This window comes from Coregonus lavaretus (assembly GCF_964263955.1).
Source record: "Coregonus lavaretus genome assembly, contig: HAP1_SCAFFOLD_629, whole genome shotgun sequence".
Classification (NCBI taxonomy): Eukaryota; Metazoa; Chordata; class Actinopteri; order Salmoniformes; family Salmonidae; genus Coregonus; species Coregonus lavaretus.
The window spans coordinates 123,925-140,374 of NW_028167044.1; positions in this window are offsets into that span (position 1 = coordinate 123,925).

Below are 16,450 nucleotides of genomic sequence, written 5' to 3' on the forward strand. Positions count from 1 at the left end.
TGTTGCTCTGGTAACTGCCTGTCAAGCAATCAAAACAGAGCTCGAGAACCAGAGACCTACCAACCTGGCAGCCAGAGACCTACTATCGTCTCTGGTAGAGACCATTGAGGACATGGATATCTCTGACATCCTCCGGGGCCCGTCGGCCATTTTGGAGGTGGCTGCTGTGATAAAGCACCCAGAGATGTCCACCTCGACAATATACAGATCTCTGCTTCTCGACTCATCTCTCGCCTCCTCTAAGATGGTCACTGAGAGCATTATCTTCAACAACCCATGCCCATCAGAGGAGAATGTGAGTATTCAGAAGGAGCTCCCTGCTGATAAAGTTGACATCCTCCATGGTCAACCAGTGGAGGAGTATATTGTCAAAGCTGAGCAATGCATCACTCAGGTCATTCAGGATGCAGCTGTGACATATACTGCTGCGCTGGATAAAACCGACACTTGTGGGAAACTGTCGGAAATCCTATCTGTCCATGTTTCCTCAGAGAATATTGAGGAGGCATCCTCTGATCTCTTTGGTGGAATTATTTCCGACCTGCTTGAGGTATATGAGGTCAATAAGGCCTCCAAGCGTACGAAATCAGGTCGCAAAATGTTCTGGGTGGAAGTGAGTTCAGGTTCCCAGAAGATTTATACCAAAACCCTGGACAAACTAAGGAAGCTGTTCACCTCCCACCATCTCACTGAGGGAAAAAATACTCCTGTGCAAATCGAGCTTTCTGCAACTGGACTACTTGTAACTGAGGCCACTGTGCAGGAATCTCCTGTAACTGAGGCCACTTTGGCAGTGTCTCCTGTACAGAAGACAGACAGTAAGACCCCTTCTAAGTCCTCAGCCTCAGCCTACCAGCTCACCCTCGACACCTGCACTAAAGGGGTAATCAAACAGGTGATCTCGGTGCTGAGGGTGGACACTTCAAAGGAAAACTGCTCCGCTTCCGTTGGGGAGAGCACGTCAAATTCATCCTTCGACTTCAACCAGAAGTTGGACTCGATAATTTCGAAATTGGAGGACCTCACCATTTCGAGTGATGTGACGTCAGCCGAGATTGCCACACTCACGCGATCTCTTAGTGCAGCCAGCAGAACCTCTAACATTTCTATCCAGAGCTTTCACAGTGCTGAGTTCCGAGCTAAGGCCAAACACATTGTGAATGAGACCATTCTCAGAGCTGCTAGCAAAGCCAGCCATTCTTTGCTACAGAGCATGCCTAGCACCACCTTCTCACACCATGCGGTTTCTACAGCCGAAGATATAGTAAATATTATCATGCAAGACCTTGAAAGTGTATCCCAGTACACTGTGGACGACGCAGACTCCTTCCCACTAGGAGAGAAAAAGCTGGAGTTCCAGCTCAAACCCAGAGTTGTCTTTGACAACTTATTGGATGCTGCTCAAACCATGTACCACAGAGTAAAGGATAGACTGAACATCTTTTTCTCTTTTCCACCAGTGTCAGTCACCACAGCCAAATATGTGCTGGACTCCACCCCTGTGGAGACACTCAGACGTTCTAAGTCCGCTGACACTGCTCTTGTTGAGGACAGGAGCCGCCCTCCGTCTGTGAGAAGTGAGAAGCCTTTGTCAAAAGTCTGTTTGGCTAAAAGGTCTAAAACCCTTCTGTCTTCGAGTGGCTCTTCAACAGACCACCATGTAATTGACACATGCAGTGAGGATGTCACTCTGCCCACCAGGAGTATGTCAGTTGTGAGCAACAACAGTTTGAAGAGAGCCTCTCCTCTCCACGGCAGTGGATTGAGTGAAAGTTGCAAACCTCTTGTGGCTCTAAAAGACGTAACAGTGGCAGTCAGCCAAGAAGGCTTTAGCAAAACTGCAAAGAAGACGCTCAGCTTGATCCTAAATGTGATCAAGTGTAGATTGGCCAACTCTGAGAGTTCATCTGTTGGGCAGATTGCAAGTGAGGAGTGTCTGATAGCCACTAACATGTTAGACTCTGTACTGGAGAGCCTTGACCAGTTGCCTGACATGAGCGCTGCCGATGAGATCACAAGGACAGAATCCCATACCTCAATCGCAATGGACGAGACAGGTTCACGGTCAATGCTTGTGAGCCAACAAGAAATAAACATATCTGACACCAATATCATAGTGAAAACTATAATGGACACATTGAAGACGGACGACCCAGAGATGACTTCAGCAGAAGAACATCTGGATAGGCTCCTGTCAGTTGAAGCCCTTCAAGGTGCATCTGGCAACCTGATCGCAAAGGTCCATGGTCTCATTCAGGAGATAACCATAAACCGTCAGCTTCAATCCATGGTTGGCCACAGAAGCCTCTCTCAACCAGCGCTGCCTAAACCAGCCCTGAGGAAGCTGTCAAAGGACGATGCCTCAGAGCTCATTTACAACTTTGCCCAGACTTCTGTTAGGAGACTCCTGGGGCAGTGTATGGGAAGGCCTTTGCCACCATCAGCTGAAATGGTTTTGGATCAGGTCATCAAGTTGATGACAGACGTGGTGATGGACAGCCTGACTTATGTGTCCAAGTCTACAATGGAGGATGGTAAGTGAAAGTACCTCTTTTCATCTGCATAGGACTTAATTGTAACATGATGCTCAATACATTGCGTTTTATGATGTAAAATTCACTGGTTGTGTCCAAAATGGCACCTTCTTCCATATTTAGTGCACTACTTTTGACCAGACCCTATGGGTCCTGGTCAAAAGTAGTGCACTATAAAGTGAAGAGAATGCCATTTGGGATGCAGTGACTGACTTCAATGGCTGCGTCCTCTTCTCCCAGTTATTGTACACAGGTCGGTCACACTAGCGTGCTCTTCTCACTCAGACACCAGCAATGCCACAAGTGACATCACTCATGGTGTTGTAGCTGACCTTAATGCTACTGAGGAATTCCCTGCCAGGAGCCTTAGCCCGGCTGATGTAAAGGCTGACGGCATGGCCCGCCTTCCCTCTGCCAGAGGGGAAGAGACTAAGAAGAACAGGAAGTGGCGTTTCCTACCGAAAATGCATAAGTTTCCAAAGATCATGATTAAGGTAGGGTGCTCTGTGTTTTGAGATTACCTCTGTAAGGCAGGGCTGAATTTTACCCTACAGATTCACTACACCCCTATTGTCTCTCAGCATTAGAACAAAACTGTTGTCATTGTCTTTAGGAGGTTGAGTGAGGACGCTGTAATGCAATCCTAATACACATGGGAGAGAGTCAATGGCTATGTCCCGAATGGCACCCTATTCCCTATATAGTGCACTACTTTTTACCAGCGCTCTATGGGCCCTTTTCAAAAGTAGTGCCTTGCGTACACTCTGTATTTTACACAGGCTCAGTTGTCCTGATGTGTTTTGTCAACAGCTGTTCAAGACAAAAGGGGAACCGAAGAGCCACCCTAAACAGGATGCACTGCCTACCAAACGTCTCAGAGAGACTCATATTTCACAGGGTAAGTGATAAGCATCGATAATGTCATATTGATGTATCACCCTATGACAAGCTTGTTAAAACAGTGACAACAGATACAGGCAGACCGACGGACAGACAGGCAGACGGACAGGCAGGCAGACAGACAGACAGACAGGCAGGCAGGCAGACGGACAGGCAGACAGACAGACAGACAGACAGACAGACAGACAGTCAGACAGACAGACAGACAGACAGACAGGCAGACGGACAGGCAGGCAGACGGACAGGCAGGCAGACAGACAGACAGGCAGACAGGCAGACAGACGGACAGGCAGACGGACGGGCAGGCAGACAGACAGACAGGCAGGCAGGCAGACGGACAGGCAGGCAGACGGACAGGCAGGCAGACGGACAGACACAAACACACACATTCATTTTCTGATTATGAAATGTTCTTATGACAGATGCTGAGTGTGAGGTTCCAGAGGTTCCATCCACTTCCCCTCCCAAGGAGGACCTGACAACCACACCGGCCCCTGCTCCCCAGGAGTCCCAGTCCCGTAAACGCCCACTCATAGTCAGGGTGTTACACGCTCTCTCCAGAGCCATCTCCAAACCATTCAGAGGAGCTTCTGGGAAGAAGAATTAGCCAAATGCCTGATTTTATTAATATTATATTTTAATCAGAGCCTTTATTTAATAAAACATTACTGCATTGATTTCTGTCTATAGTAGTCTTCATGTATGTGCAAGATAACGGTAAAGTACTTCAAATCACATAGTCAAAAGTATTCATAGTGAAGTACCGTTTATGATTATTGATTGTGGAAATACACATAATACAGAAAAGTTGTTGTCACATACAAAGACAGACATAAAGGAGAACTCCGTAGACCAGTCACATTCTCAAGCCATAACTAAATCCATGAATGGATCTCCTATAAGATGACAGGAGAACATTTGTAACACTTTCTATGAATCCAGGCTCTGTCGCAGCCGGCCGCGACCGGGAGACTCATGGGCGGCGCACAATTGGCCCAGCATCGTCCAGGGTAGGGGAGGGAATGGCCGGCAGGGATGTAGCTCAGTTGATAGAGCATGGCGTTTGCAACGCCAGGGGAGTGGGTTCGTTTCCCACGGGGGGCCAGTAAAAAAAAATATATACATATATATATTTATTCACTAACTGTAAGTCGCTCTGGATAAGAGCGTCTGCTAAATGACAAAAAAAAAAAAAAAAAAAAAAAAAAAAATAGCCTATATCTATAATGCATACACTCAAGTCATTTACATTTTACATTTTAGTCATTTAGCAGAAGCTCTTATCCAGAGCGACTTACAGTTAGTGAGTGCATAATTTTTATTTTTTTTCATACTGTCATACACTCATAATGACTTAATTGAGTTAAGTGTTAAGTTAAGTGCAGTTATAAACACATAATGAGGGCTTATTATGTATTTCTTGCAATAAAAAAAGAAAAATGCTACTAGTTTATTAAATATTCATGACTGCTATTGCACGGCTCATGTCCACACTTCTGTACAATAGGGGGCAGTAATGCACCATAACGTTGGATGCCAACTGTCTATAAACCCCACTGAAGAAGAAAAAGCTACTCATGTAATGCATGCTGGAAAGCAGACAAAAACGAATGATTTGCAAGAGATCTAAACACGATTTATAAGCTACTGAACAACAAGTCCAAGAAAGCATTGCTAACCGCGTTTGCACTTTGAACAGATTTCTCGACAATAATAATGGAAGATGTGACTGGGGCTCAGCTCATTGCAGAGGCACTAAAAGCTCAGGTGAAGTGTGTGCAATTTATATAAAACAGTGTTATACTGTGTAACCGTGTTGCTAAGAATATATTAGTCGCTGATCATGTCCTTGGCAGTGAGAATGTAGCACTACGAGTTGTGAAAGTGTGCCATAGGTCATTGCACTGGTATAGCTAACTATTCATATTGTTGTAGAAAAACATTTAGATGTTTATGTGGAATAGCATATGTTAACATAGTGAGTTTTTGTCCTGGGTCCGCCTGGGTCCTGCAGTCGGTGAAAAGCAATTGCACTGCCTGCATCTCAGAACTGCGGCTGCCTTGATCTCATGAGGTTATCGTTGCCCGCGTGTGCATGACGTCAGAGAAAGTCGGGATCAAGTCGGACACAAATCTAACCAGCATGCATTGGGCGGTGATCGCTGGTAATCGATTCTGCGCAGACCTGGCTCATCTCAAATGGGCCTCTTGTCTATGATCTGTCGGCATGGTTATACTGGCCTGTGGCCTTCTTGGAGGCCTTGATGATATCGGAGGGGGGCTCCCATTTGAAGCAGGGCTCCAGATTGGCCATCTTTATGGTCATTATTGAGGACAGGGTGCCATCCAATGCTAGGCTGTTTCTTCTCTTGGTTTTGTTCAGTCCCACAACTGAAAACACCCTCTCAGCATCTGCGTTTGCATGGGGCAACACCAGGACAAGCTTGGCGACGGCAGCAAGCCTCTCGAATTCTTTGGCTCCTGTCACCTATGGAAAATGCACCAAAACACAATGGAAAAACATACCTTGATTTTTTTCCATGAAGCTCTTCCAGTGGCAGCTTCTTAAGTGCATAGTCCACAGCACTTGTCAGGAAACACAACACAGCTTCATGGAATGAATCCACCTGCTGTGGTGTGATGTCACCCTCGTCGAGTAATCTGTTAATTTTAGCCCTGGTTGTGAACCCAATACAGCATATCGGTATAATGTACAAGGCTAAATATCACATATCACAGTGTTTGATCATAATAATAGTCTAATACTAACCTGGTAAATGGTTTGCCTTTTCTTCAAAGGCAATTTCACAAGGCTCCTCATGGCACTGCAGAGCTGCTGGAACCATAAACTTGGAACATAGCTTGCGTACGAATTTCACCATCTATAACAGACATTTACAAAAATAGTAGGTGAAACCTGTTTTAGAGGACCCCTGCAGATATCAGCAAGAAACACAGAATGGAAAAAAACTGCAAAATCCAATCCCACCTCATCATGTAACAAAAATATTGATGACTGCTCTCTCTGAAGCAGCAAGTTGAAAGAAGTGAAAGTTGGTACGGTGGCTTGGAAGAACAGCAGGTACACTTCTGTCATGGGGACAGTGAATGTCTGCACAAGTCTCTTGAACCTGGCCTGATTTTCATCTTGAATCAATCAATAAATAACACAAAACAAGAGGTTGTCATTAATACAAGTATGTGACTAACAATCCATGTAGTTGCTGCATAATGAAATTGAAAATTGATGACCATACTAGCAGATTTGTAGTAGCTGGCCAGAGGTTCATACAGCCTCAGGATCCTGGTCACACAACGTTCAAGGCTTAGCCAACGGACCGAGATATGCAGGAGGACCTCCATGTACTCCGCTTCATGGAACTCACAAAACTCTGTTTTAGACATTAAATCCATATCATATATTTTCTACAGCTCAGCATTTCAGTATTACACTTAATAGTATCAAACATGCATACCTGACAGGTATCCTTTCCGATTTGAGCTACCCTTGAACCAGTAACCGATGTCCACTACCATATCCTCAAAATCAAAACCGTACACCTGCAATGCATAAATCAATCGTAACGCATTCAGTCAATGCACGTAATTAGGATACAAATAAAAAGTTACATGTAAAGATAAATCAGGCCTTAACTCACTTTAAAACATCTTTAAAAAATCCCACTCCTGCAGCTTTGGCGGTGTTATGTGCCACATGACAAGGATAACCATGAATATAGGTGTTGGGATGCTTCTGGAGCACCCTAGAGGCAATGGGATTACGTGGTCCAATGTTCACAGCTGCATTGTAAACTGAGAGACCAATGCAGTTCTCCCAAGGGATGCCATGCTCCTCTATGGTGGAGTTAATTTTGGTGAAGATCTCACTTGCTGGCCCACATCTCCTCCCACTTGTTGTGCACGTATTTAAGAACTGGTGGACAACTTTGCTGCCCATGAAGACCCGGACAGTAAGCGGGTTCATCTTTTCCACTCCTATAATGACAAGTTAGAATCATACAGATGTTCATGTTATTAGATGTTTAAAAATACACAAAGCACATGTTTTGCAGATGAGAAAAATCTCAAATAGTTTGTGAAATACCAGTGTCATTCGACCCATCCGTAACAAGGGTATACGGGGCTTTTTTCATCTCCTTCACAAGCTCCTGTGTGAAATATGGTGCGAGTGCTTCATTGGTAATGCAGGATGACTTAGTCCTGGCACACCTGTACTCCTGCGCTGTCTTCGAATCTCTGAAACATTATTTTAGGAGAGGCCCCAGGTGGTCCGCAAAGGCTAGGGGGACGTTGTGAACTACCAACCCAGCTGTCATTTTGACCTCAGCCCTTCTTGTCTGTAAGAAATTAAAAATTATTAATCCTCCCAAAAGACCATAGTTTATTTAAAATAGACGCCTGCGATAATAGGGCACAGGTAAAAAACACATTCAGCAACTAAGATCTCAAATTAAGAAAACTGGACTGTACTACACTGAAATACAAACCACAAATTAGTCAAAACTATCAACCATGACTTTACCGTGATCAACTAGAACACAAAACTCTTGATTGAACCTTGACAGAATCATTACACATATCATACCTTAACCTCTTGTGCAGACATACCCCCAACAGATGGAACGGCCATTGCATATTGGGATATTGTGGCTGTGGACAGGAGAGCTCGTTGCTTATCTTGGTGGCCTTTTGCTTTTTATATGGCGCACTACATCTGTCACACCCTGGTGGCAACATGAGTTTTCAATACGGCAGACTGCACACCAGTAGTGCGTGTTGAGGCTCCCTCTGGTAATAAATGGCCATGAAGAGGTCCACTCATTTTTGAAAATGGATCTATATGTTGCTGCTCCAGCCAGAGCACGACTCTTCTGGCCCTGCTGTTGGATTGGGGGGGTCTCTTCTTTCTGTCCCTCTGTGTCTTCTTCCATCTGCCCTGTTGGTTGTTCTATTTGTCCTGTCTGTTGCTCCTCTGCATGTGCGTCAATCTGTCCTGTCTGTTGCTCCTCTGCTTGTTTGTCAGTCTGTCCTGTCTCCTGCTCTCTCTGTCCTTTGTGTTGCTCCTCTGTCTGTTGTCCTGTCGTTTCTATCAATCGTTCTGGCTGTTCTGTCAGTGTGTTTGTCTGTCTTTTCTCACTTGGCTGGTTCTTTAAATAAAATAAAAGGTTTCGCTTTTGTCCTGGCAAAGGTCTCTTACGGGACATCTTTGAAACCTTAAACAATTAAAATGGTCATGTTGGTTTAATAACTCTACTCTCAGTTACAAAAACATACCTACTTCTATTGCACACATTTCCTGTATTTATGTTAAATTCTTTGGAATACATCTTACCTGTTCGAAATCAGCTGAGTTTACATTCACCACACTAAATCATGTTCACACGCACAAACAAATAATTTATTTCAAGATTTAAAGTTTAAGAGAGTGAGTATTCAATTGGACGACATTTCATTGTTACATACCTAGTCTCAGCTCAGCTTCTTATCAGACTTCTTCAGGGCGGCAGGTAGCTTAGTGGGTAAGAGCGTTGTGCCAGTAACCGAAAGGTTGCTGGTTCTAATCCCTGAGCCGACTAGGTGAAAAATCTGTCGATGTGCCCTTGAGCAAGGCACTTAACCCTAATTGCTCCTGTAAGTCGCTCTGGATAAGAGCGTCTGCTAAATGACAAAAAAAAAAAAAAGGTAGTGACCTGCTCATCTTATGTTGACTTTCACGGCAATGGTATCTCTTCTTCTGTCGCTAACTTCGGGGTGCAGCACATATGGTTCATTGGCGCTCATCAGCGCCATCTACCGTCGGGGAGTTTGAAAAAAGGAACGAACGAGTCTCTGCCGATTTTTTTTGCTTGAGAAATTGGATGTGTGGCGTGAGTGCGTGTGAAAACAGGCAAAAACGTGTGTCACACGGCGAAAGCGTGAGAGTTGGCAGCTCTGTGTTAACACCCTTGTTGATGCATGCCAATGTGTGTGTCAATGCAAAGAAAATCTAAACTACATTGTAACAATTCATATACAATTCAGAATGAAAATGTATGCACTCACTAACTGTAAGTCGCTCTGGATAAGAGCGTCTGCTAAATGACTAAAAATGTTTTAAAAAATGTAAATATACTGTATCTACATGTATCTCTCTACAGAATGTAGAATATATGTTTGGAATAGTTGGTGTTCCAGTCATTGAAGTAGCTATGGCAGCTCAAGCCTCAGGAATCAAGTATGTGGGAATGCGCAATGAACAAGCCCTAAGCCACCTTTTTATTACTAAACCAGCTCTCCCCAAATCATGTGATATTAACTACCCTTACATAGACTACAGGAGCGTGTAGTGTGTGAGGGTCAGTTTCATAGCTTTTTTGCATTGCTAATTATGTCTGCCTGTCTGTCTGACCCTTTGTGTGTCTGTCTGCCTGTCTTCCTGTCTTTCCCTCTGTCTGTCTGTTCCTCTCCAGTCCAGGTGCATGTCTGGTTGTGTCTGGACCGGGACTCATCCATTCACTTGGTGCAATGGCCAATGCTAACATGAACTGCTGGTATGCTAGAACTCCACAAACAGAAGACCCTACTACTCATGTTCAGTGGCCTTTCAAAAGAAGGGATGCTATCCGCACACTGCAAAAAATGATCTGAGGACTCCAAACTATCTCAGCTTGTCAGTTGATGTCATTGTGTGATACCTCTCTCTCTGTAGGCCTGTGATTGTTATTGGAGGCTCCTCTGATAAAAACCAAGAGACCACTGGGGCGTTTCAAGAGTTTCCACAGGTACCGATTCAACCATGACATTTATGACTATTGAACATTAGGGGATGGTATCCCGGGACACAGATTAAGCCTAGTCATGACCTAAAAAGCAAACTCAATAGAGAATCTCTGTCTGGGAAACTGGCCCTAGCAGTTTAATTGCTGAAAGAGGAAATCATTTGTTATTTGTGGTCCTCTTTCTCTGTCAGGTGGAGGCATGCAGATTGTACAGTAAGTTCTCTGCTAGGTCTAGCAGTCTGGATATGATCTCCTCAGTGGTAGAGAAGGTATACAGTCTACTCTGACTCCCTCTGTGTAGTCCTCTTCATATCATTTGGTATCACCTGCAATTGTCTGTTTTCTGACCTCTAATTTTCCAGCTTAGCAAGGTACCTTAACTGCTTCATAAGAGCACAGCACAGCCTTAATTGATCTGAATGGAAGGGTGTTTGGTCTGTCTAAGGCAGCACGCACTAGCATGTATGGACGTCCAGGTGCTGTATACGTAGACATATCTGGGGACATGGTCAATGCTAAATTGGACAGGAGCAGAGCCAGGTTAGTGGCCATCACTGTCTTTCATCCATTTAAAATGTATACTAATGCGTTACTGTTGAATATGTATACCTCTGAATTCACATCACCGTAGTCATTTTTATTTTATTTTGTTATACCTTTTAACGTCTGAAGTGAACCAGAAATTAAATTACTTAGAAAATATAGCACTATATCAAAATATTCTCATCAGAGAATAGCAATAAGCCTCGATAGACCTTCATGATGTATTTACATATGCAATACAGTTGCTAGGTAACATGTTTAATGTTTGACCTATTATTTATTATTTCCTTTGTCAGAGAGGTGCCCTGTAGTCCACCTCCTCCTGTGAGTATGGCTGACCATATGGCGATCACAGAAGCACTGGCGGTCCTGAAAGGAGCCAAACGGCCTTTACTCATCATTGGCAAATATAGGCATTGCTTTTTTAATAGCCAGATAATCTGGGGGAAACAGAACTAAAATGTTGCATAATTGCGTCAGATACATTACATTTACGTCATTTAGCAGACGCTCTTATCCAGAGCGACTTACATTATTATTATTTTTTTCATACCCCCTGTGGGAATCGAACCCACAACCCTGGCGTTGCAAACACCATGCTCTATCAACTGAGCTACATCCCTGCCGGCCATTCCCTCCCCTACCCTGGACGACGCTGGGCCAATTGCACGCCGCCCCATGGGTCTCCCGGTCACTGCCAGCTACGACAGAGCCTGGATTCGAACCAGGATCTCTAGTGGCACAGCTAGCACTGCGATGCAGTGCCTTAGACCACTGCGCCACTCAGGAGACACTTGGTTAAGGTCTGGGGAGATGTTAAGAGAAAGATACTAACGCCACTTGCGAAGTTTCCACCCCCCTAAACGGAAACTCTCTGCAAGTTTCAGGCAAGTTTATGGGCCAAATGTCCCCTCCCCTTCTGAAATTGAAAAGATGCGAGTACCTGCGAAATCGTGATTTGTCCAAATGATTAGTGGTGAAAAATCAGCGTACCGGAACAAAGTTGTCACATCCCAGTCTGTTGACAGACGCTACTTCCAGTTATGTTACGTGCGTCTGTCCAGGAGAGATCAATAGCCAGGTGAGACGCACTGTAACACATATAGCACTGTACCACAGCCGGGGCGGCAAGTAGCTTAGTGGTTAAGAGCGTTGTGCCAGTAACCGAAAGGTCGCTGGTTCTAATCCCCGAGCCGACTAGGTGAAAAATATGTTGATGTGCCCTTGAGTAAGGCACTTAACCCTAATTGCTCATGTAAGTCGCTCTGGATAAGAGCGTCAGCTAAATGACTAAAATGTAAATGTACCACGGTTCAGTTGAAAACTGGGCCACGTTCAGTCGACAAATGTTGTTGACATGATTTCTCATTCTACCTGTCCGAGAGGCACGTTCGTTCTACATGCTATATTTCTATCTGAACGTTGCACAACGTTTTGCTCAGCTGAATGCATCCCAGTTGTGAAGGCCAGTCTGTTGAAATCCGTGTGGCAGTGCCCTCTGTCTGTGTCCCTCTGCAGGTGCAGCCCATGGAAGAGCAGAGGGGGCTCTGAAGGAGCTGGTGGAGGGGTGTGACCTGCCCTTCCTGCCCACCCCCATGGGTAAAGGGGTGCTGCCTGACGATCACCCCAACTGTGTTGCTGCTGCCCGCTCCAGGTCAGCCTCTCCTTCTCTCAGCTGGCATCATATTCATGTACAGACCATTGACTGTATAAGTAGGACCAAGAATTTCCCTGACCATTTGAACGGACCACGAAACTCCTGAAATCCCTATCTATAACTAGTCTCTCCTGGCCAGGTCATGTCAATGTAAACTGGTGTCAATCAAACAACTACACTACTCCTATAACTAGCCTCTTTTCATTACATTTTGTTTTGTCCCTGCTCTCCTCCTCCTCTCTTCCTATCCTCCTCCTCCTCTCTTCCTATCCTCCTCCTCCTCTCTTCCTCCTCCTCCTCCTCTTCCTATCCTCCTGGTTCTATGGTCTTGGTGGGGACTGCAGAGCTCTGCTCCAGTCTGATGTTGTGGTCCTACTTGGTGCCAGACTCAACTGGATCCTGCACTTTGGCCTTCCCCCCAGGTTTGACACCCAAGTAAAGGTCATCCAGCTAGGTCAAAGGTCACCAGTAGGGTTTCTTTTTTTTCCTTCTTTTTTTCGGATTTTCTTCTTATTCCGTTCTGATTTCTGGAATCTTCCAACAGGGATTTCTGGGAATTTTGGGAAAGTAACTGTAATTTTGCAACCCTAGTCACAGGTCATTTCATAGTGAACTACATTTCATTGTAACCAGGTATAAAGGTATTTGACTCAGTCTATTGGATTTAGTCTATCAATTATATAGCTTCTCTATAAGTCTTTGTGGTCTCTCCAAATAATGTCATGGCTGTCTTAGTGCTGTACAGTACATCTATATTTAAGCAATAAGGCCCGAGGGGGTGTGGTATATGGCCAATATACCACGTCTAGGGGCTGTTCTTAAGCACGATGCAACGCGGAGTGCCTCGATACAGCCCTTAGCCGTGGTATATTGGCCCTATACCACAAACCCCAGAGGTGCCTTATTGCTATTATAAACTGGTTACCAACGTAATTCGAACAGTCAAAATACATTTCAAATCAAATCAAATCAAATTTTATTGGCCACATGCGCGGAAATACAACAGGTGCAGACATTACAGTGAAATGCTTACTTACAGCCCTTAACCAACAGTGCATTTATTTTTAACAAAAAAGTAAAAATAAAACAACAACAAAAAAAGTGTTGAGAAAAAAAGAGCAGAAGTAAAATAAAAGAAGAGTAGGGAGGCTATATATACAGGGGGGTACCGGTGCAGAGTCAATGTGCGCGGCTGGTTGAGGTAGTTGAAGTAATATGTACATGTGGGTAGAGTTAAAGTGACTATGCATAAATAATTAACAGAGTAGCAGCAGCGTAAAAGGATGGGGTGGGGGGGCAGTGCAAATAGTCCGGGTAGCCATGATTAGCTGTTCAGGAGTCTTAAGGCTTGGGGGTAGAAGCTGTTGAGAAGTCTTTTGGACCTAGACTTGGCACTCCGGTACCGCTTGCCGTGCGGTAGCAGAGAGAACAGTCTATGACTAGGGTGGCTGGAGTCTTTGACAATTTTGAGGGCCTTCCTCTGACACCGCCTGGTATAGAGGTCCTGGATGGCAGGAAACTTGGCCCCAGTGATGTACTGGGCCGTACGCACTACCCTCTGTAGTGCCTTGCGGTCGGAGGCCAAGCAGTTGCCATACCAGGCGGTGATGCAACCAGTCAGGATGCTCTCGATGGTGCAGCTGTATAATTTTTTGAGGATCTGAGGACCCATGCCAAATCTTTTCAATCTCCTGAGGGGGAATAGGCTTTGTCGTGCCCTCTTCACGACTGTCTTGGTGTGTTTGGACCATGATAGTTCGTTGGTGATGTGGACACCAAGGAACTTGAAGCTCTCAACCTGTTCCACTACAGCCCCGTCGATGAGAATGGGGGCGTGCTCAGTCCTCTTTTTTTTCCCTGTAGTCCACAATCATCTCCTTTGTCTTGGTCACGTTGAGGGAGAGGTTGTTATCCTGGCACCACACGGCCAGGTCTCTGACCTCCTCCCTCAACGTGACCCATGTTATACGGTCAGATATACCACAGCTTTCAGCCAATCAGCATTCAGGGCTCGAGTCACCCGGTTTATAAAAGGGAACGTGTGTGTGTCAGCCTTAGCATTATGTGGTGCTGCCTGGTTATTTCTGTTGTGTTTAGCTTGAGGTTTGGCCACTCCTCCAGCTGCTGTTACATGTGTCACGCACGGCGCTCTTCCTGTCGTGTCGTTGCTGGTATGTTGTAGTAACGTTCCACATACGTTATTTATGTCAAGGTCAATGTCAAGGTTGATCTGTGTGCTGAGGAGATGGGGAACAACGTGCAACCTGCTGCTGCTCTCCTGGGGGACATCAATACTATTGTCAAGCAGGTAACACAACACAGTCCTGGGGGACTGGAGATCCTGGTTTGAATCCAGGCTCTGTCGTAGCCGGCCGCGACCGGGAGACCCATGGGGCGGCGCACAATTGGACCAGCGTCGCCTAGGGTAGTGGAGGGAATGGCCGGCTCAGTTCGTAGAGCATGGTGTTTGCAACGCCAGGGTTGTGGGTTCGATTCCCACGGGGGGTATGACATTTTTTTATAACGTATGCACTAACTGTAAGTCGCTCTGGATAAGAGCGTCTGCTAAATGAGGGCAATGTGGGGCATTCTTATTTTTCCTCCACTGATGATGATATCCAATCTGTTTATTCTTACTTTTGTGAGTCAGTACCCAAGAACAACACAGTCATTTTTCAGAACACAATGAGAATTACTCAGAATGACAGTTTGTTTTACACCACTGTGCTAGTACAGGATAAAGTTGAGCTGAAGGGGATGTTAGATAGTGGGTCCATGGCTACTACTCTGCGCGCAGATATTGTACCTCGGTTGAGGGAGGCAGGAGTGGTAGAGGGGAACTTTCTAGCTCCTTCAGACATCATCCTGGTGGGTTGTGGTGGGAACAAACTAGCCCAGTGGGCATGTGTGACTTAAAAATGCAACTTTATGGCTTCTGTTATGTAGTCCCAGTGCTTATTGTTGATGGGCAGGTTGATGAACTCATTGTGGGAACTAATGTGTTGAAGTCTCTGATTAGACAGTGAGTTTCTATGTGCTCACGCAGGTGCCCGAGAGCTGTGGCTGCACCAAGGGCTAAGCTATTGTGTGTTGTCTCTTCGTGTACAGGTATGTCATTTATTTTGTCAGAATTATGTTGTATATCATTTTACTTGTATTGTATAGTGTGTTGTTAGGCACTGAATGTGTGCATGCAGCACCTGTTCTCTTTTGCCTGACCTTCAACTAGCAAGGTGCCCGAGAGCTGTGGCTGCACCAAGAGCTAACATATTGTGTGTTGTCTCTTCGTGTGCAGGTCGAATAAAAATTATCCAACCATCAGAATTCCAGTTGTGGCAGTGTCCTAATTACGTGACCTGCCGACTGGTCAGCTCAAGCCGACCGCCGGAGCTGTGCATGTGGATGAGGTGCACGACCTGCGCATGTGAATTTGTTGATGGCTTACTGTAAGTGAATATATACTGTAAACAGTGAAAGTGAATGTAGCATATTCATTAGATACAGGTATTCGTGCTTATTTGTATGTTTTGGATGAATTTGTTTATTGCATTTATTTTTTTTGGTATTTGAATGCACTAAATTACATTGTATTTTAGTGCTCTGTTGAGCCATGGAAGATTCTCAAATCCATAAGACGTGTTATGCTGGGGATTTTAGTGTGGGTAGAGGGAGGGGTGTCCTTCCATTTACACCAATTGTACAGTCAGCTCCTGGGAGTAGAGCGTTTGCTAGTCCTGAGTTTGCAAGCACTGGGAGGGGTAGGCTGTTTGTTCCACCTGACCAGGGTATCCCACCTCTGTCTTTTGAAGTACCATCATCCACAGTACTCGGTGATAATGGGATGCCTCCGAGTCAGCTTAGTGACCTTATTAAGCAGATTGGTTCAGAGATAGGAGAATCTATCAGAGCGAGTTTACTGCAGCCTGGGGTTTCAAGTCTTTCTCCTGCCCGTCCCCCTCACCAACCCCAGCAGTTTCCCCTGCCTGAGCAGTGTGGGTCAACCTTTATTGATGCGTCCAAGCTGAATCTGGTTGTGA